This window comes from Equus caballus, chromosome 1 (assembly GCF_041296265.1).
Source record: "Equus caballus isolate H_3958 breed thoroughbred chromosome 1, TB-T2T, whole genome shotgun sequence".
NCBI lineage: Eukaryota > Metazoa > Chordata > Mammalia > Perissodactyla > Equidae > Equus > Equus caballus.
In genome coordinates, this window is record NC_091684.1 from 111,253,504 (window position 1) to 111,273,850 (window position 20,347).

Consider the following 20,347-nt stretch of genomic DNA (forward strand, 5'->3'; position numbering starts at 1 on the left):
CTACATCAGCCACAGCAGACAATGAACCTCGACCTTCGACATCAAGGCAGGCAGACATAGGGGTAGATGTTAGTGATCTGCCTCCCCTGATGGATTCAGACGATGATGTTACTGGATGACCCTCTTCCTCTTTCTCCTCCACCCTGGTTTCCTGTACCTCCCACCACCCCAACCTCCAACGACTCAGCCTAACCCACCATCATCAACATCACCACCTCTCAGCCTTCCAGTGTGCTCGCTGTCTTACCCGTTCTGGTAAGTGAAACAACACTGTATCTATATGATTTCTACTTTATATAGGCTGTATATTATATCATTCCTGCTTTCACTATATGGTAGTGATATTTTAGGTTTTTTGTGTTACTTGGGATGATTTGGTAGTTTATTTTTTGGGTCTTGGAATACTCAAAAACTTTTCCCACCTAAATTAATGGTAATGTCGTCTTCATTCTATGGCATTTTGGTTTACGAAAGCTTTCATAGGAGCGCTGTGCTTTCAAATAGTGGGGGAAACCTATAGTAATAATAAGATCTTGATTAGCAAAGTAGGACATCTTACCAGAAAGTGCACAGCTCTTGAACCCCTCCCACACTTCCAGGGTTGTATGCCATAAGCAGGACTTTTGGGTAAGAGGGCAGTCTGAGAACACATATTTAATTTCTCCCCTCCCTGACTTCCACTGGAAAATACAATGGAAGCTGCCTCAGTGCTGTAGTGTGTCATACACATTCTGGAAACTTTGAGGAATTTCTGCTGGATTGCTATTCCTGGACTGAGTCGTCGTCTGGGATTCCCCTTGCTGAAAGAAACAGCTTGCTTGGGAGGAGAGTGGGAGGTGAGAGATCTCAATGAAACTCTCTTAGTACAAGCCCGAGACGCCATATCTGCAAGTCCACAATGTGTTGAAAAAACAGTTCTTTTCAAAATTGGTACCAAAATGGATTTGGCCACAAAATCTAATCTAATCTGAACTGTGATGGATAATAGTTATGATATAATGAACACACGAGAAACAATTCCCACAGAAGAAATGGTGAAAATGATGGCTTAATTGTTGCCGTGGACAACATGCACTTCTCTGTGAGCAGGAGGTGATGGCTGTTTACTCAATTAGAGGCTGTTTAGACAGAAGCTCATGCTAACCCAGAGCAAGGACCCAGGAAGAAGTTTGAATAGTTATTTTTCATGGTGCTGGTTCTTCACCTGAGCATTTGTCCCCAACTCATCATTGATGTCCAACTCCACCCTGGTCATGACAAGAACCCCCAGATGACACGTACACTTCTTGGTGCAGAGCTAGAGGCATTTAGCCTAGTGTGAGTCAGTATGAGTTTGAAGTTCTACTGAGCGATTCCTTAGAAAAAGTACTAGAGGGTGTGTACTTATCCCCAAATTCATGGCATTGTGTACATAAAATGTATACAGCTTTTTATATGTTAATCACACCTCAATGAGGTCTTTAAAAAACACTACAGTATTTATGGTCTATATCACATTATTTCAACAACCAATCTGTTATAATATACATTAACTATGAAAAAACTCTGTATTATTTTCTACTTTACCCCACTTACTGGGACTCACTTCCTATGTACTTGATTTCAAGGTGCTGCCTGAAACCTGCCTGGGGTGTTCCGTGATGCGTATGCAGTGGGCATGCTCAGTGCTCTGCTCAGAACCCAGGGATCTGTTTTTATAGTTTCATTTTCGTATGCTTTCACACCCCAAGGCCAGCACCGCAGGCCCTTTCTTGGAGGACTGCCTTCAGGCTCCTGGAGTCCACTTTGTGCCTGCATAGTTGGAAGTGCTGAAAATACCTGGGAGTTTATGCCTTATCTTCCCTCTCCCTCGTCCTTAACCAGGGACTGACTGGATGCTCCAGCTTCCTTGTCTCAGGTGGCACATCTTGGAGGTGGAACTTGCACTCCACCGTCGCCCTGCATGATAATTTCCTGTTATGACAACCTCCCTTCTCCTGCCTCTACCCTTCTAAATTCTGGATTCTGAAACACGGCTGGCCCCAAGGGAGGCAGAAAAGGGATCGAAGATCTGTGTCCTCTTCCTTGGAGGGACTAGGGCTAGCAGACTGTAGGCCACCGAGCCTTTGAAGGAGACTCATCTTGATCTCACTCTTACTGCCTGGAAGTTTACCAGCCACACGGCCTGGGAGCCACAGGAGGTGTGTGTTTCCAGTCAGTACTGGATGTGGATGGCCATACAGGGAATGGCTGACAACTATTGGGGACAACTTTTCCAGATGATGAGTGGATGCTCTGACCTGGCTGATTCCTGGTTGCTGCCAAAATACAGACAAGAGTTTCTGGAGCACCCAGCCTGCAACAGAAAGTCTCAGGCTGGCCTTGAGGACCCAGAAATACCAAAGATTATCTGTGAACTCTTCCTGAAAAACTGGAATGTTTTCTAGCTGTCTTAGATATAGAATCATCTCAGGAATGAGGGGATTGTGGTTTCACAGAATTGGCAGTGAGCAACGATGCATAGAAGACATATAAATAAGGTTAAACAATTATTGTCAATATAATTATAAAACTGCTCAAACAACACAAATTATCCTTAAAGAATAGATAATGTTAAATATATTGGGGCTGGCCCTATAGCTGACTGGTTGAAGTTCTGTGCACTCTACTTTGGTGGCCTGGGTTTATGGGTTCGGATGGTGGGTGCAGACCTACTCCACTCATCAGCCATGCTTTGGAGGCATCCCACATACAAAGTGGAGGAAGATTGGCAGGGATGTTAACTCAGGGCTAGTCTTCCTCAAGCAAAAATAAAAAGAGGAGTGTCAGCAACGGATGTTAGCTCAGAGCATGTCTTCCTCACCAAAAAACCCCCCAAAACAAACAAACAAACAAAAGAATAGATAATGTTAAATATGTTAAAGAGTATGCATCTAAAATTCTAGACTATTGAAACAAAACCTGGAAAATTATGAAAGCAAGCAAGAAAAAAGAAAAGGCAGCCTAACTATCATTGCTCACAAGGTAGGACTTATAGATGGATGCAGTTTAATTTTTGACATTGACAATTAGAGAAAAAGGAATTCAAATACATATATATATTTAAATTATTTTGGGGGGTCACATTGGTTTATAATGTTGTATAAATTTCAGGTGTATGTCATCATATTTTGTCTTCTGGAATAGCCAAAGCAATCTGAGAAAAAAGAACAAAGCCAGAGGTGTCACACTCCCTGAATTCAAAATATACAACAAAGCTATAGTAATCAAAACAGCATGGTGCTGGCAGAAAATAAGACACACGGATCAATGGAACAGAACTGAGAGCCCAGAAATAAAACCACATATCTATGAACAGCTAATCTTTGACAAAGGAGCCAAGAACATACAATGGAGAAAGGAAAGTCTCTTCAATAAATGGTGTTGAGAAAACTGGATAGCCACATGCAAAAGAATGAAAGTGGACCATTATTTTACACCATGCACAAAAATTAACTCAAAGTGGATTAAAGATTTGAATGTAAGACCTGAAACTATAAAACTCCTAAAACATAAGCAGTATGCTCTTTGACATCAGTCTTAGCAGTGTCTTTTTGAATATCGTGTCTCCTTAGGCAAGAGAAACGAAAGAAAAAAATAAACAAATGGACTACACCAGACTAAAAGGCTTCTGCAAGGTGAAGGAACCTATCAACAAAATGAAAAGATGACATATCAACTGGGAGAAAATATTTGCATATGTGATCAGATATGATCACATATCTGATAAGGAGTTAATTTCCAAAATATGTAAAGAACTCATACAACTCAAAAACAGAAAAAGAACAACCTGGTCAAAAAATGGGCAGAAGATATGAACAGACATTTTTCCAAAGAAGATACACAATTTTTAAAAATTAAATCATTTGTAGAACAGAAACAGATGTAACTTTAAAATCAGTAGAGAGAAGAAAACATACCATTTGGCATAGAAAAAAAATGGAAAAGCAGAAGGACGAAAAAGAAGCATGAGGCAAAATGACAGAAGTGCAGTCATATTTTATGATAATAAATTGGTCATAAAACAAAATCCAATGAAGCTATGTGTTACTTTAGAGACACACCTAAAAATTACATATTAAAGTTAAAATTGGAACAAATGACAAAAATAGATGTGAAAAATACAAAGAAAAAAAGCACAGATGGCATTTTTAATATTAGACAAAATAGATTTTGGACAAAAAACATTAAGTGGAACAAGGAACTAAAAAGTACAAGCCACAATAAACATTTAGAAATCATTTACTTTGCTATGATGAATACCAATATAAAAATATAAAATAATAATAAAGATATAAGAAAAAGGCAAATATTTAGTAGCAATAAGAGATCTAAATGCATCATTCATCTCTAATAAGCAAGAAAAAATTATATACAAAATATTTGAATAAATGATTTATTTAATTATAAATTAATAAGATTAGTTAATAAAATTAATATAAAAAATAAAATTAATAAATTAATAAGGTTGATTTAACAGATATAAATTAAATTTTATCTCCTACAGGATAAAAACATATTTTTGCAGGGGCTGGCCCCGTGGCCGAGTGGTTAAGTTCGCGCGGTCCGCTGCAGGCGGCCCAGTGTTTCGTTGGTTCGAATCCTGGGCGCGGACATGGCACTGCTCATCAAACCACGCTGAGGCAGCGTCCCACATGCCGCAACTAGAAGGATCCACAACGAAGAATATACAACTATGTACCGGGGGGCTTTGGGGAGAAAAAGGAAAAAATAAAATCTCTATATATATTTAAAAAAAAAACATATTTTTGCAAACTGCCATCAAAATTTTAAGAAAAATTGATATTATTCCAGGCAACAAATGAAACTTCAGTATGTTAAAAATGGGCTTTTCAGTGATTCCACTGAAAAAATTAGAAATTAAATAACTTTTAAAAGTGTCGTCATTGAAAATGGTAGAGTAGGGAGCTCTGAGGATCCCTCCTTCCACTGAAGATGGAACTAGCTGCCCCAAACTGGCAGAATCAACTTTGTCAGAACTCTGGAATCTAATAAAAAACTTAGGACAATCGGGGGAGTGCTTAATGAAGAAGGAAGCAGCTCAGTTTTGGTGAGACCATTATGGTGTTCTTACTTACCCACGTAAATCCCCCGTTCCCCATCTCAGCAGCTGCCATGAAGGTTCCACCAGCATAGATATCTGGTGTGGCTTGCTGATGTTAGAATGGACAGCATGGGCTTTGTTTGTTCTTAAAGAATAGTGGCTGTGCATTTTGACCCGTCTGGTGGCACCCTCAGGGATCAGCTCAGGGTCTTGCCTTTGTTTCATCCTCTTGGGATGAAGCATCTCTCAGGACTGCACTTGCCTCCTGGATGGTGGTTGTCAAAAGCATTTACTGGCATATACTACCTGAAGCCACCTTGGACTAGGGACAATGGGTGGGCAAGCAGCTGACAACCTGAAAAGTCAGAGAAGTAAGAGACTGAAGAAGGAGATACATTGGGTGGATAAGGGCTTTGGAAAGCTCCTGGGTATACTTGGGGAACCAGAAGGCACTGTGCATGCCCAGGGCTAGAGGTATGCTCAGAAAAGACCTAAGGAGACCCCTAAGCATGCACATCTGGCTGATCTTTAGGCTCTGTGAAGCAGGAAGTGAAAGTTAACGCAGACTCGTAAACAGTCTGGCTAAGCATTGAAGGACTACGACAACTCTGAAGCCATCTGCTGGGAGATGGCTGGGAAAAGCCTGGGAGAGTATTTAGTTTTTTCTTTTTGACTTCAGGTGTTTAGGAAAATCTCTGTCAAATCACTAGCTGACTACTAATCTAATAGAATAGAAACTTCAACGACAATACCCAGCAAAAAATACAGTTTTTACAACAATAGTTTAAAAAAATCACTAAACAACCAACTATACACTATTACAAGCAATAACAATAAACCTTGGGGAGTGGGCAGAATCTAATTACCACATTCTAATATTCAAAATGTCCAGTTTTCAACAAAAAACGATGAGATATGCAAAGAAACAAGAAAGTATGGCCCATGCCAGGAAAAAAAAATTCAGACACTGTCCCTGAGGAAGCCCAGAGAAGGGCCTTACTGGACAAAGATTTTAAACTTAAATCAACTGTCTTAAGAATGCTGAAAGACCTAATAGAAACCAGGAGAATGATGCTTCTCTGAACAGAGGATATCAATAAAGAAATAGAAATTATAAAAAGAAACTAAATAGAAATTCTGCAGTTTTAAAGTACTATAACTGAAATGAAAATTCACTAGAAGGTTTCAACAACAGATTTGAGGGGTGGGAGAAAGAATCCGCTAACTTGAAGATAAGTTAATTAGAATTATCCAGTCTGAGGAGCAAAAGAAAACAGAATAAAGAAAAATGGATGGAGACTAAGAGATCTGTGAGATACCGTCAGACATAACGACGTATGTACTATGGGAGTCCCAGAGGAGAGGAGAGAAAGAAGCAGAATGTTAGAACAAATAAAGGCCAGAAACTTCTCAAATTTAGTGAAAGATATGAATCTACACATTCAAGAAACTTCAAGTGGGATAAAGTCAGAGACCCAAGGGCACACAATGTGTAAATTTGTAATTTGTAACAATAACAACATAATGGGGAGGGGGGTGGAACAGAACTGTGTAGGAGTAGCTTTTTTCTATGTTAGTGAAAATAACTTAGCATTGATTCAAACCAGAGTGTTATAAATTTAGGATATTAATTGTAATCTATAGGGTAAAATAGGGGAAAATAACTAAAAAATTATACATAAAAAATGAGGGAATGAAAATCAAAGTGAAAGAAGGCAGTAATGAAGGAACTGAAGGACAAGAAGGTATGACATATAGAAAACAAATAGTAAAGTGGCAGAAGTAAATCATTATCAGCAATTACTTTAAATTAAAATGGGTTAAACTCTCAAATTAAAATGTGGAAAATAGAAGAATGGATCTAATGTTGCTTACAAGAGATTCACTTTAGCTACAAAGACGTAAATAGTTTAAAAGTGGGAGGATGAAAGATATTCCATGCAAATGGTAACCAAAGGAGAGTTGGGGTGTTTATACTAATATCAGACAAAATAGACTAAGCAAAAAATTGTTACAACAGACAAAGCAGGACAATATATATTGATTAAAGGGTCAACCTATCAGGAAGATATGACAATTATAAATGTATATGCACCCCAAAACAGAGCCCTACAACATATGAAGCAAAAATGGACAAAATTGCTGAGACACACAGACAGTTGTACAATAATAGTTGGATACTTAAATACCTTACTTTCAATAATAAGCAGAATATCTAGATGGAAGATTAGTAAGGAATAGAAGAATTGAACAACATTGTAAACCAACTAGACCTAACAGACATATACAAAACACTCCACTCAATAACACTGGAATACACTCGTCTCAAGTGCACAAGGAACGTTCTCCAGGAGAGACTGTATGTTAGGCCACAAAACAAGACTCAATAAATTTAAAAAAAAATTGAAATAATACAAAGTATCCTCTCCAACCACAACGGAATGAAACTTAGAAATCAGTAACAGAAGAAAACTGGAAAATTAAAAAAATCGTGGAAATTAACACACTCAAACAACCAATGGGTCAAAGAAGAAATTACAAATGAAATTAGCAAATGCTTTGAGATGAATGGAATGAAAACACAACAGAATAAATTTTAAATTAAAAAAAAAATCTCCCCTAAGACTGTAATATGTAGCCAGAACTGAAAACTGTTGAACTAGAAAATCTATTGGCTAATCTCACAAACAGGAGAGACAGCACAAACATACCAAGGTAGGAATAAGAAAGGAAATGCTCCTCAGATAGAAAAGGGGCTTTAAAATGATTATAAGAAACATGTACAATTGTGATAATATTTTTGGCATCTTAATAAAATGTATTATTTTGAGACAAATATAATATGACTGAAATGATCTCAAGGAATTCAATAAATACAGACTCTAAGGCAAAGAATTAAAAATTTTCAAGGTATTTAAATCTTCAAAACTAGATAGATATATGAATAAATTCTTACAAATTTCAAAAAACACATCATTCTTCTGTTAACTATTCTTGTCTTTAAAAAAATCAGACAAAAATTGGGGAAAAATAATGTTATAGAAAAATATTGCTTATAAACAAAGATACACAATCTTAAACAAAATACCGACATTTCAATATTTTGAAATGACTAAAGAGGATTTTTACTAGGAAATGCATAATGATTTAATGTTCATATCAACAGAGCACACAATAGCAAAAAGTAGTCATTTCAATAGATGCCAAAAATTGTTTGATAAAATTGAGCATCCTTATCTTATAAATTTTAGAAAATTAGGAATGGATACTTACGTGATAAAGAGTTTTCCCATGAAATATCCTGCATTGAAGCTTGTCAGTGGAGCATTAGTAATATTCCCATTGAATTCGGTAACATAAGAAAGTGTTTTGAAAATAGTGAGTATGAAGCAATCACTTTACTAGGGAATGGAGCGGGGTGTAGGGGAAGAGAAACAATAATAATCCAAAAAAATTCCAAGCCAGGAGGAACGAGACTTTACTCTCTCTCTACTACTCTCACTACAGCTAGAGCCCCTGGTACTACAGCCCAACTGTGTGTCCTTGAATTTCCCATTTGTCCTTGACTTCAGACCAGTCCAAACATTTGTAGGGGCTAAGACATGAGTATAAAAGAAGGCCCACATATTATTTGACAAAATGTAAATTATGAACCAAACTAACAAACTATTTATTAATGCTCTGTCTTAGTTTAATATATATATCTTCATGTTGACCTGGAAGGCTAGTTTCAAATTTAGAGTTCTCAGACTCTTGATCTTTGCATGTCAGGACATGGGGGCACAGGGAGAGATGGCCCCTGGTGTAACTGCCCCTTTTCTTCTCACCCCAATCTTCATCCTATGCTGCAAGGAGCCTGCATGCCCACGTGTAGATGACCCAGCCGATGAACCCAAGCTTTAGCCATACCTTCCTCTCTTGTCCTGTGGACACCCCTTGGGCCCAGGTGTGTTCACACTGGCAGTGTGGTCTATCCTTAGGACAGCGGAACTGGGGAAGATGTTCACGTTGGCCATGGAAGTGGGCTTGGAGACACTTTACCCAGAGTGTGGTCCAGAAGTGGAAAGGGGACTCAGGCTCCAGGCTGCATGTTGCCTTGTCCCTATAGACTCCTTGCAGTGTGCTTTCTCCATCCATGCCCTTCCACAGAATTATGGATTTGTGTTCTGAGCCTCCATTATGACTTTGGCAAGTCTTCTGATCTCTAAGATTCAGCTTATTTGTGGGAAGATTAGTACCTGTCTTACCTGTCAGAGTTACTGTGATGATCAATAAACTCATTGTATACGACAACATTTGTGAAATGTTCCAGCTCTATACGATCTGATGGGATTGTTATCCTTTATGGGAACTTCCCTGGTTGTTGCACCAAGGAACGGTCTGTTGTAGGATTTGCTCATGGCCTGATGTTCTCTCAAAAGGCAAGACAATTTTCCTAGCTTTCTATGCTCTTCTATAGCTCTATTTCTGAAACATTTTAAAAAACCACTAAAAAGTGGATCTTTCAGTATCTTCCAAACCATTTGGGGGGATGATTTCTATACGTTGGTTATTCATTCATCATAAGGTTTCTGTCACCAGGATGTTGATGGGCTCTTCCTGGTTAAGATCTCTTCTTAACCCCCAAGGGAACTGTGGTCAACTCAGGATTTTGTAGGGTCATGCAAAAGGACTGGTGGAAAATAAGTGAACTCACACTCTGGATGAGTTATACACATTTACTAATGGTTAACTGAAGCAAAATACATAAAATGTTGATACAGGTACAGCATGGGTGTAGTAAAACTGACAATTCTTCCTCTGGAAGTTAATAATGAAGCCAGATGTGCCCAAGGGAACATCTCTTTCTTAGTCTGGTTCATTTCCTTTTGTCATTTTGTTCAGTGCCTTTTCAAATTGGGATACAATTACAAATAGCAAAATACACAGTTTGATGAATTTTGTCAGATGTGTTTGATACCCATGTAAGCAATCAAGATATGGAGCATTTCCATCACCCTAGACCAGGATTTCTTAACCTCTGTGCTATTGACATGTGGGGCTGGACCATTCTTTGCTGTGGGGAGCTCTTCTGTGCATTGTAGGATAGTTAACAGCATCTGTGGACTAGATTCCAGAAGCACGACAATCAAAGTGTCTCTAGATGTTGCTAAATGTTCCCTGGGGGACAAAATCACCCTCACTTAGAACCATTGAATGTTCCATTCATGAACCATTGAATGCACCACTGAATGCCATAGAATGTTCCTTTCTAGTCCTTTCTAATCACCCCGCCTCCCTCCCAGAGGTAACTACTTTCTGATTTCTATCTCTGTAGATTTGTTTTGCCTGTCCTTGAACTTTACATAATTCAAAGCGCACAGTATGTACTCTTTTGTGTCTGGTATCTTTTGCTCAACATGTCTGTGAGATTCATCTTTGTCATCGTGCCTATCAGTTCCATTGAATCAATACACCACAAGTTGTTATCCATTCTCCTGTTGATGGACATTTGGGTTGTTTCCAGTGTTTGGGTATTATGCACAGAGCAGCAGTGAACATTCTTGTACAAGTCCTTGTGTAAACATGTGTTTTCATTTTTCTTGGGAACATATCTAAGTCATATGGTAGGTGAATGTTTAACTCCATAAGAAACTGCCAAACCATTTTCAAAAAATGTATCATTTTACACTCCCACCAGCAGTGCACCGAGAGTCGCATTTGCTCCACATTCTCCCCAACTCTTGATGTCATCTTTTTAATGTTACCATTCTAGTGGGGGTAGAAGTGTCATCATTGTGGTTCTAATTTGCATTTTCCTGATGACTAATGATATTGAGTGTCTTTTAATGTGTTTATTTCAAATACGTATATCTGATGAAAGATTGCGTCTAGAATATATAAAGAACTCTTAGAAATCAATAATTAAAAGACAACCTAATGAAAATGGGCAAAAGACGAACAGACACTTCACAAAAGAAGATAATATGAATATCGTATCTTTGTTTTGGTATCTTTTTCTGATTCACACTTGTCACTTCTGCACTGGACTTTGATCTTTAACAACAGAGCGTAATACGTGCCAAGCATATTTCTAAACACTTGACAATGTTAACTCACTTATTCCTCAATATTAACCTATTTAATTCTCAAAACAACCTTATAAGGCATTATTATCCCCATTTTACAGAGGAGGAAACAAACATAGTGAGGCCGGTGTACTTGCTAAAAATCAGCTGGTCAATGGAGAATCCAAATTCTAGCCCAGGCAGCCTGGCTTCAAGCTCTTAACCATTCTCTGTGCTTCTCATTACGAGGTGAATGCTATAAGGGATCTCAATCTCCCTGCTGAAATTTTTCGAAATGAAATTTCAAAATTTTACAAGTACAGGGGCATTGGGTTCAGATACCCAGAATGCAGGATCTATTTTCATAGCTGTTTCTATTACTGATTGCTGTTTTGCAAATTTTCATCATGGTGGTACCTTGGAAGTTGGGACTTTGATGCCCCAGTGAGAGGGAAGGTGTTTTTCAAGTCCCTTCTAACTGTGGTGCTTCTTGTGGTACTGAAAAAGGGTTTCTAGTCATCTTTTAGGAAAAAAAGAAAAAGGAAAAAAGAGGAGACCCTCTGCTCTGAGAGCTGCCTGGAAAAGATTTGTTCACTCTAACTCAAGACCTTTCCTCCATGGCATTTCCAATATCCCTATAAATCTCCCCACCTACCGGCCCCACCACATACACATTGTGTCAGCAGGAGTAGAGGAAGTTAAAACCTACCTTTGTCCACAGAATACTGGCTCATTTTTCCAGACCCATTGCATGGGTGACATAAACACCACTTTATTTGAAACTACTGGGACTTTCCTAATATTAACAGAAAAAGATTTTATGAGTAAGACTCTTATCTATATTCTTACTCTTTTGAATTTCCCTCATTTTAATACAGCAATATTTAAATTTGCACTTAGGAAAGATTATGTATATATTTATATAAATAAACATATGTTTGTGTATAATATGTTTGTAGTATTCATACAAGTGCAGGGAACTTTATCCATCCAATTAATTCAACAGACATTTGTGAGTATTTGCTAGGTACCAGGCACTGTGGGGAGAAACCAATGGAGCATAATTTAGCTCCTGTCATCAAGAAGGTGGAAACGTGGTCAGATACGTTAAATGTCAATTACGATAGAGTTTCAAAAGTTCTTTACCGGTGGGGGAGGTAGCAGGGAGAGCTTCACCGTGGGTGTGGTGGGAATAGCCCTTCATGATGCAGACCTCCAGCTGGACACTCTGTGCTGCAGGGGAATTTCAAGGCACTTGTTGGATTTAGAATAATGGCAAATAGGCAGGCATGAGGCAGTGACACAGGTACGTGGGAGAGCACAGTTAAAAGCCTGGAGCAAGTTGTCCAGTTTGTTTTCACACAAGTTGAGAGCTCGTGAGATACAGGACTGGGGCTGACAGCGTGGAGGGCCCTGAGTGTCACTGGACAGAGGACTATTCCATGGTAGACATTCAGAGACCATTCCTACCATCTCCAGACAGTAGGAGATGAGAAGTAGAACTAGGTCTTGCATATCCTCCAGGATCACCTTTTTTCGAGGCCTCATGTGAATATTACAAAGTCTTGAAAATTCAAAGGTAATTAACATGCCATTTACAATACTTACAATGGAGATCCTCTCCAAATAGGCATATTCTCTAGTTATAAAGAAAAACATGGAGAAGTTCCTCAGCTTCCTTCTTCTGACATGGTCTTTTTTTGACTTTTGGCTTATGTTTTGACTTTTCATTCAATATTTTGGAGAAAGTGTTGGCATCTGAGATTTTTCAAAAAACAAACACTGCCATGCAAGTGGAATGGTCCAGGAATTGGGTTTTGTGTTCAGGACAGCTTCCAAAAGGGCCCATACTTCCCAAAATCCTATCATCTTGAAGGGCAAGTTGATTCTGCATAAGATGTTGTAATTTAGTAAAATGAAATGTGCCTTGGAGTAACTGGTGACTCAAAATTATGAACAGCTGAAATAGTTCCCTCCCTGTCCTAAAGGGCCAGCATGTGCCATGCCAAATGGCCTGGGTGTCAGCCTCATACAAGGTATCATTTTCAGCTCACAGAACATTGCAATCTAAAGGGACATTGTGAGAATTCCCTCAAGTATCATGATACACAGAGAATGGCTATGGTGGCAAACCTGTATTCTCCAACCTCCACTCTACAGCTCGCTGGAGAAGTTGGTGCCCTTTAAGATGAGGCTCTTCATTAAGTCATCTGGGCTACTTCTTCCAAGGACCGTCAGAGTGAAAACACAGTCTGGAAGGTGGCACTTTCTCTCTACCGAAGCAGAGGGCTCATTGTGTAAAATGCTCTGTTCTCCCCATTCATCCGGAGAACTAGGCAGCCCACACACTTCATTGGCTCACAGTAGAAGCTCTCACCACTGTAGTGGGCTCGGTGGGCTCAAGAACACATACCTCTTAACGTGGAGACCTCTTACCATGGAGATCACATTTTGGAATTGTAGGAGAGACATGCATCCATAACCACATATGACATTTACCAAAGTGGTAGGAACTAGATGCTGCGAGAGCAGAGGGCCTGAGATGATGAAATTTGGCCAAGAGAGCTGGGAAATGCCTCCATGTTGAAATTTTGACAGCTGAGCTTGGATTCAGAGCAAGACCTGGTTTTTGTTAGATGAAGGAGGAGCATTCCAGGTAGAGGGCACACCCAGCCTGTGAGAGGATACAGAGTGTCCTGAGTTTAGGGGATGTGAGTCAGGAGGCAGGGAGAACTGAAAGATGAAGTTGGTAAGGTTGCCTAGGGCCATATTGGCAGAGGTCTTGTCCTCTGTGAAAAAGGAGTTAGGCCCAATCTTGCAAGTCTTGGGGAGACATTGAATATGCTATGCAGGGAAATATAATGAGATCAGTGTTTTGGATAGACACTGGCAGCAGAGAATAGGGGCTGGGGCTCATGGCAGGGGCTGGGAATAAGAAATTACTCTGGGAATATATTTAAGTGGTCATTAGACGTTCTTCAGTGTTGGGTGGTGTGAAGAACATGGGTTCTGACCCCTGACTTCTTGGGTTTGAATGTTGGCTCTGTTACTTACTATCTGCATATTCTTGTGCAAGTTATCTAGCCTCTATGTGCCTTGATTTCATTATCTACAAAATGGGCAGAATAGCAGCAACTGGAGCATCACTTCTCAAACTGAAATATGCTTGTTAAGATGCAGATTCTTATTTAGTTGGCCTATCGTGGAGCTTGAGATTCTGCATCTCTCATAAACCCCCAGATGATGGTGATGCTGCAAATTCACAGACCATACTGTGAGTGGCAAGGCTTTTAATGGTTGTTTTGAAGATTATATGAGTAAACACATCAAGAGACACCAAGAGCAGCATCTGGGATAATAATAAGTAGCCATTATTATGATTCACAAGGAAGACTAAAAATATGTCTCAGTGTTTGCTTTACGAGTGCTTTATCCACTAGAAAGTTCTCTAAAGATAATTACTCAGTACATAGACTTCCCTTCTGGCCAGCTACCTGGAGCTGTTAGTGTGGCTCCCTTTTGGAGAGGGAATCCAAGCCACCGACAACGATGGGTGATACAATTCAGCCACAGGGAAAGTAGCTCCACAATTAACAAAAGTATCACTCCAGCTCTTCCAGGCCCTCCATGAAGTTAGGAGACGGGACCTAGTCTTTCCTCTCTGTGTCGGACGTGGGGTTTTCATATGCAAAGAACTCTAGGAAGAGATGGGTTGACGGTTGAGGACCCTTCAAACTCTTGGGTTTGGACTCAACAGATCAAGGACCTTGAGCTGCTTCTACCCTTTTGCTTTGCAGGAATTTTAGCTGCAACTTCCAATGGAGGTGGGACGGGCTACGCTTGCTAGCTTTCTGTTAAGAGTAAGGAGGACCAGGGGTGAAAATGCATGTGCTTGAATTATGCAGAGAAATTAGAAAAATGGGCAAATGAGACTGGATCACAAAGAACAAATCAGTCAGGTAAACTTTGTAAGTACTTAAATTTTATTCTCAAAAGTGAGGGTATGGCCAGCAAAAAATAAAGGCTCTAATCTAACCCCCTCTTTTTCCCTCCCCCACCAAATCATCCTCATCCCCAAACGCATCAGCTCGTCCCTCTCTGTGAAGAATAAGCTCCCTGTGGAGTGTGAAGAGTGCCTCTCCAGTGGATGCTCAACAAAGGAACATCTCAAGCATTGTGTTAAAAGGCATTCACATATGAGAAGGAAAGAGGTTTATTTTAAGCAGAAATTCTCTGATGTGTAGGAATTTGATTCTGTATCAAAAGCCAGATAGCTGAAAAGGAGAAGTCCACCTAAGAAAAGCTGTGGCTGGCTCTAGAGATTCATGCCACAGATCCTTTCTCTGTGGTATTTCTGATATGGGTAAGCAAAAGGGAAATAGGAATTACCCAGGCTTGAGGCTTTGGCTTGTTTTTTAATCCCTCACTGGAAAACTGTGGTTACTTAGCTGTATTACCTGGACCACGTACCCAAGCCTTAGTGTGAACAGTTGCATAACGCATGAGATTAAAAGAAAGAGTCCCTGTGAAAGTTCCTAGTGTGCCTGGCGCATTCTAGGCACTCCAAAAATGTTTGTTGAATGAATGAATGAATGAATGGATGGATGGATGGATAAACAGATGAAGCTTTACAAGCAGCATTTTGTTTAGGTAAAACCCCGTTTATCTTTTAAGGCTAATTTTAATTTCCACGTTCTCCAAGAAGCCATTTCCGTTTTCCCTGCCAACCTTGCTAGATTTGGTGTGAAGCCCATCACCACATTGCATCCATAGTGATAAGGGCAACTCCTCATTCAGCGTATATGCCAGCCATGGTGCCATGTGCTTTGAATACATTAATGTTTCTTACTCAAGGCTAGCAATTGGTAAGTCCAGTGTCCCCAGGCTCAGCTCTAGATGAGTCCAAAGAATGAAGAGCACCTTGGAGCCTTTGCTTGGAGTTGTAGGGCCCACATGCACCCTAGGCTGCAAACTCCTGGAGGTCAGGTGCTTTGCTGCCCTCTGTGTGTCCTCTGTTGCTCCTTGCCCAATCCTCTGGGCAGACCAGATAAGAGGAAGCAGGGCCCTGAGGGCATGGGAGGTTATCTTTTGGTCTGTATACGTAGTTTATACTTGTGATTTGGGGAAGGAAACTTCCATTTTAGCCTCATGTAGACCCCACACTTCTTGTGCTCCACGCAACAGGCATGAAGCCCAGGGGGCCATTTGGGTTCCAACCTGTCCTTATGAAGAGACTTTTCATACTGAAATTTCTCACTCTTGCCATCCTTCCATAAGATAAATAGCACGCTTAAAGGAGAGGGGCTGGCCAAGGAGGAGTGTAAAGCAACCTTGGAAGACCTTGACCCCTTGTCTCCTGGTTAAAACTTGTTTAGAGTGTGGCAAATCTTACTTTCACTCTAAAAAAGAAAAATAACAGAGAGCTTGCTAAGGCTCATGAACTTTCTTTTTCTTATTTACAAGAAATCCTTGCTGCATCCATTTTCCTCATTGTATCCTTGTCCTTCCTCAATGCATTTCCTCACTCTTCAGTTCGCAAGGAGAACTGTACCACTAGCACCTCTCGCTTATTTGCTTCTGTCCCGCCTTTGCCCACGACATCTCTCAAAGCCACTCTGTTAAAGGCCTTGACTCAATTTCCAACCTTTCTTTCTTGGAACTCCCTCCTCTCTCTTCTTCTGTGGTCCTTCTTGTTCTCCCTGTCCTGCTCTGCTCTTCTAAGCCAACATCCTTGTCCTCTAAGAGATGGACTTCTCCAGAATGACTGCCTCCGTGCCCTAGCCACCCTTCTCTCCTAGGCTCATCTCACACATGCCCATGGTGCTCTTTGAATTACGTCAGTTCCCCCCAACGTGTTCCTTCCTGCTTGCGTGAGTTCAAGCCCTGTATCTCCAGGTGCTTTCACCTGGTTGGACAAACTCAGCACCCCCAAATTAACTCATGGCATGCACTCCTCAGATCTTCTCTTCTGTCTGCGTCCTTTAGTTCCACAAGTGGAACAACTGTCTACCATTTCCCAAAGCCAATTACCAAATCAAAATATCTTTCAAATATTTGCTAGTCTATAGCAAATCTATAGGTCAGCTGTCTGAAAATGTGCATCCTCGCTGGAGGGAGAGAGGAAGACACTGTCCCTGCCCTCAAGAAGCTCACAGTCTAGCAGGGGCAGCAGACATGCCAGCCCGTGTGGCCAGAACACCAGGACCTGCATGGTGGACCAGAACGTGGCCGGAAAAGGGGAGGCAAGGAGAGCAAACATTCGCCGTCCGGGCGAGGCCTCTTCAACGAGGGGGCATAGCAGTTAGTCGAGATGAAATTTGCAAATGCAATTTTCAGCATTGGCCTGGGCTGTATGGGAATTGAAGTGTTCCTTCCCGTGCAGAGGTTTGCCTGATGGGTGAGGCCGGGGTGCTGTGGTTTGGCTCACCAAGAAAGTCAGGAGTGGAGAGTGGAGAGAAAGAAAGAGGCAGTTTCACTTCTGCCGTTTCCCCGTCTGGATCTAGGGTCCCAAGTCCTGCTTCAGGAGGATAGGTTTTTTCTTTTTTTTAACTGTAGAGCTACTCTCAGCTCTGAGGGAGCTGCTTGGGGTCAAATTTACCACTTCTGGCAACCTAATGACACCTTTGAAATGGCTATTTCTGTGGGCATACCTTTCCCACACTTCTCAGTTTAGTGAATGCAGAAGAAAATGAGTCTGTTTTTTCTTAAAAAAAAAATTCAACTTCTTTTCCAAGAGAGGTCTCTGGAGGACTTGAAGACCAAGCCTCCCATTTTACAGACAAGGACATTGAGGCCCACGAACATGGTGTCCCTTGCTTGGATCAGGCACATGGCCAGTGACTGGGCAAAGCTGGGGCTCAGAAGGCAGCTCCCTCCATCCCCATCCAGATTACTTTTTATGGCTGGGCCAGTGACTAGGGGCGCTAAGCATATGCTGTGTGTTGACCCTGTACCACTGGCTGTACGTGGGATGGCTGACGGGATGGGGCCCTTCTGCCCCGTCCAGCTAGACTGGAAGCTGGGAGAACACCTAACTAACTAAAACCGGAGGCAGAGTTTGGTCTGAGAAAAGGTCTGAGAAAAGATCAGCGCGGGTGATGTGTACTCAGAGAAGGAAATCGCTTCTCCTCACATAGGGGAAGCTTCTGGACTATTAACAGACCCCATTTATTGAGCCCTTATCATGAACTCAGTGTAGGCCAAGCAAGGGACATATATAATCCTTATACCACCCCTGTGAAAGGTGGACCACATTTGCTTTACAGAAGAGGAAACTGAGGCACAGAGTGGAGCTGTGTAGTTAGTCAGTTTCAGAACTGAGGTTCAAATCTAAAACTTGTCTCTCACCCGCAGACACTTTGCCCTCTCGGACAGAGGGAGCACCAGAGGGCCTGGCCTGCTACACCTCCCATCTTCACTCCTAGTCCCTCTTTCTCGAGAAAGTTCTCACTCGTCCTCTCAACTCATCCCTTCCTTCCTGTCTTCATGCGGTTTCTGCCAGGTGGCTGGCCACTCTGTTTCTCTTTCCCTTTGATGCCTCTGCCTGCAACAATCAGGGACACCGAGACTGTCTCTGGGCCAAGTCTTTGAGGCCTTTTCCTTGTCCTCAGGCTCTTGATTTTCCAATGGTAGTTCATCCTGTTGGGTCCTCCCTTTTTGAGGCCCTGCCTGTGACTTCTGCCATGCTGCTCTGCTCAGCCCTTATGTGCACAGGGCACTCGGCAATTTACATGATACTTCTGCCTCCGTCACGTCAATTGTGAACTCTTGTCTCCAAACTCCCTTCGTGGTTTCACCATTTGGTCCACATTCCTACCAGGTGATGATCCTGTTCTCCTGTCCTCAACAGATTGGGCTGTGGTGGGCATTGGATCCCAAGGGGGTACGGAATCTGTCAGGTGGCCACAGGTGCTCAGAGCCTCTCCCTGGAGAATTGGACTTGAGAAATACAGAGAGCGTGGTTAGAGGTTGCCATGCGCTGCGGTCTGCGAGGGCAGAGATTGCACCCGGACCTCCCCAAGGCTGCCCACATGGAAAGCAGCAGCCGTGAAAGAAGGCAGATCCTCTGCACAGAAGGCAGCTGAAGTTGCAGGCAAAGGGGGCCTCGGAGAAGACCTGCAAGCCCAGAGGGAGAGAGATGGAGAGGATGAGACTGCTCTTATGGTTTCTATTCTCTGTTCTGTGATAGTCTCCTTTCTGCCTAAAAGGAAGCCTTCTTTGCAAGCTGTTTTTCTGGTTTCTTTTTCTATTACTGCATTAAACCCTCCCCAAGGCCCCGTGTTTTCCCTGCTTTGTCATTTATCCTAGCACACTGAATTCTCTGTATGCCCCTGGGTGGGGGCATGTTATTCATCCCGGATCCTCAGGCATTTGTAGGTCCTCAGTGGCGGCTTTTGACTGGTGGCTGCTGGGTCCTCCCCGTGGGAGAGCATTTTTGCCTATTGAGACCCAGTTCCATCAGGGAACTATTATCAGCTGATGGTTACCCAGCCTGACCATTACATGTTGCCAAGAGAAGGCAATAGTGTCTCAGATGGGGCCGTCTTTTTCCCCTTCATTCTAGAAAAAGGAGGCGCATGCGTAAGACTCCCATGGGTTTGGGCTGTCAGGAGGTCTTCCACTTGGATGGCCAGAGAGGTGCTTTTCCCAAGTTTGCGCAGCTTAGCAGGGGTAGGCCTGGCTTGGGGGGCTTGGCCAGACAGAGAGGGCAGTCAGAACAGGCACTGGTTGCAGAGCCAGGAGGGTGGGCAAATTAGGACCTGTGGGGGATGTTTTGTATCATTTGGAAATCAAGGTGGGGAGAGAGATGGCTTCCAGAAGAAGGCGCCTTACATTTTTCGTAAGACCAACTCTTGAGGCTCTGCCCTGTGCTCAGGGGCACCACCAGAGGCCTCCCAGGTGGCAGCCTTCTTGTGACTGATGGCTACGTGTGGGAGAGGAGAGGAGAAAGGCTCTTGGAACTCAGGCTGTGGGAGGGGCAGAGATGAGGGGCCGAGTTGGCACAAGAGGCAGCAGCATGCTGGCCTCTGGTTGTCAGGAAATTGGAGGAAAGAAGAGGGTAGAGGGAGGAAGACCCTGGAAAAAGATTGACAGCGCAGCCAGGACAGGAAATTGGGAAAAAGTTCTGCGCGGAAAATATCCCAGGAAGGGTTGACAACAAACGTCTCTGTCGTGGTGAGGAGGGCAGAACCCTAAACCTTCTTGGAGGCTTTGATGG

General features: G+C 41.9%; 1 long non-coding RNA gene across 5 annotated transcripts in view; it reads left to right on the forward strand.

Moving 5' to 3' along the window:
- The window catches only part of LOC106782133 (uncharacterized), a 215,642-nt gene that overhangs the window by 70,003 nt on the left and 125,292 nt on the right, over nucleotides 1–20,347 (forward strand). The window lies entirely within an intron of this gene.